Genomic DNA, 2,500 nt, shown 5'->3' on the forward strand with positions numbered 1-2,500 from the left:
TTTTATGGAAAGACAAATTATAATGTTCTTAAGGTTTAATTGCAGAGAAGAACACATTTTCTGATAGGATTATAATTATTCATATATATAGATTTATACACATTTACACATACGTGTGTGTGTGTGTGTGTGTGTGTGTGTGTGTGTGTGTGTGTGTGTGTGTGTGTGCATATATAATTTTAGCATGTTCTTTCAATGAAAAGACTCACTTCTCTCATTTGCCATCTTCCCGTACGAATTATTACTCGAATATATATTTATTATGTGCGAAGCAGCCACTTGCTTCCTGATAATTCTATATATTTGCAGCCATTATTACAATATTCTTTCAGGTATTTCAGTATTAAGTAGATAATGTTATTTTGGACAGCCATTACCATATTACAAACTTTCGTTCCGTTTTAAACTTTCGTCTGAAATATATATATTTGATAAACAGCTATCAGTGACGAATTTGGCAATAAATGAATGAATAAATAAAGAATGGTGTTCGCGAGTACTATTTTCACCAAAACTTGCAACTACCATTCTGCCAGCCAATTAATCGGTAGCATTTTGAAAGCTCATCTTTATTTTCTCCGGGATATTAATATATTCTTTCCTACACTGCATTTACCGTTACCTAAATTAAAACGGAAATTAACTTGTGATAGGCAGCATTATCATAGTGATTTGCACTGATAATTCAGATATTTATTCTTTACAACTCTATTACAATAAAAATTAAATGGCGCAATGATACCCTCACCTGTCAATACGTTAAACATTGGCTCTATAGTTTAACAAGGAAATAAAACAATCAACACAATGTCTAAAGCTGCTTATCCAGTTTCCCGAGTTCCGCCATTCCAAAATCTAACAAAAAAAATCAGCAGCAGTTAAAGAACCGAAAGATTTTTCTGGAACAGCTGATCACGTGAACGTCTGCTGTTTTCCTTGTACAGCTTTTTTGTTTGTTTTTACCACGCGACCGGTGTGATGACATATTTTTATTGTTTTTCTTTTTACAGCTTGTAGAAGCATTATTCCATATATTTAGCCTTTGTTTACTTTCTTTCTTATTTTTTATTTCAAACTGTTAGCACTTAACTTGATTATTCCGACAGTTGTCATTATTTCATCTTTATTACTACTGCTACTGTAATTGCTGCTTTTAGTGTTACTATGGCGGTTTACTGTTTTAATGTATATTGCTGATGTTATCATCACTGTTATTCTAATCATTAGTATTTCTTCTTATCATCTTTATCATCGGTATTATTGTTATTATCACGAATGTTATCATTGTTACTAGTTTTACTATCAATACTGTCATTGTTAATCATGATAGTGGTAATTTAATAACAGTAAAAAAAATGTTAATGATGCTGATGGTGGTGAATATAACAACGATGACAATAGTAATAATCGTGATAATAATAATTGCAATAATGATAATGATAGTAACAACAGTAAAATTAATAATTGTAAAAATACCACTAGTAATAATAGTGATAATACTAATAGTGATGATAATGATGATAACGATAATAATAACATTTTTGTGCAATTTGGATTACCTACTGTTGATTTTCTTTGATATTAAACGAACAAAGTTTTCTATAAAGTGTCCGTACATCGTCGGGAGTTGAAAGTAAAAACTGCATTATCTAATTACACTAACCAGGTACAATCATTTAAACGCTGATAGAAATTTCCTTCATCTAGAGAGAAAACAGAAAACAGAAAAATAATAGAGAATGTATTTACTCTCATATGTTAAAAAAAAAAAAAAAAAATCCGACGGACGCAGGTCATTAGAATTTGTCATATTTATTGTGGATTTTCCTGTTCTTACTAATTAGACGTGTTCATACATACAAGTAATACAAGTGATAGTTGCTAGAGATAGTAACAGTCAATTTTTAGCTTCGTTGCGAATTCATCTATAATAGACAACATTACTTATATATCATTGATATAGAATCAAATGTTCACGAGACACAATCAAAATCGCATTTGGATTAGCAACCTATAAGACACACACACACACACACACACACACACACACACACACACACACACACACACACACACACACACACAACAACAACAACAGACTCGGGATGGTTTGTAGATCCCGCAGAAAACCTGCCTCAGCCGTGCCCTCATGTTGTAATGATACAACAACATTGCACAACATTTAGTGGTCGCAGGTGTAGCGGTGCCATGTTGTTCTCGCCGAACACTCAAAATATTCGCACAACGCAAAGTATTTTTTTCGCGCGTATTAAAGTTGGCGACGATGCCCGTGTAGAGATAAGAACAAGCATGGTGTGTTGTGTAAGCTCGTGCATTTGTTTGCAAACTTATTTCTTGACGTTTTTTTCCTGCTCGTTTGATAGGATTAACTGTAAAGTGGTTAACAGGAAAATGAAATTATTCGATAATTTGTGACGAATTCCATAATGAAAAATGTTTTTTTTTTAGGTAACGAATTACTTTTTTTTCATATTCTCCT

Source organism: Penaeus japonicus, unplaced genomic scaffold, assembly GCF_977035675.1.
Source record: "Penaeus japonicus unplaced genomic scaffold, GWHDUDI00000001_assembly GWHDUDI00000013, whole genome shotgun sequence".
Lineage (NCBI taxonomy): Eukaryota > Metazoa > Arthropoda > Malacostraca > Decapoda > Penaeidae > Penaeus > Penaeus japonicus.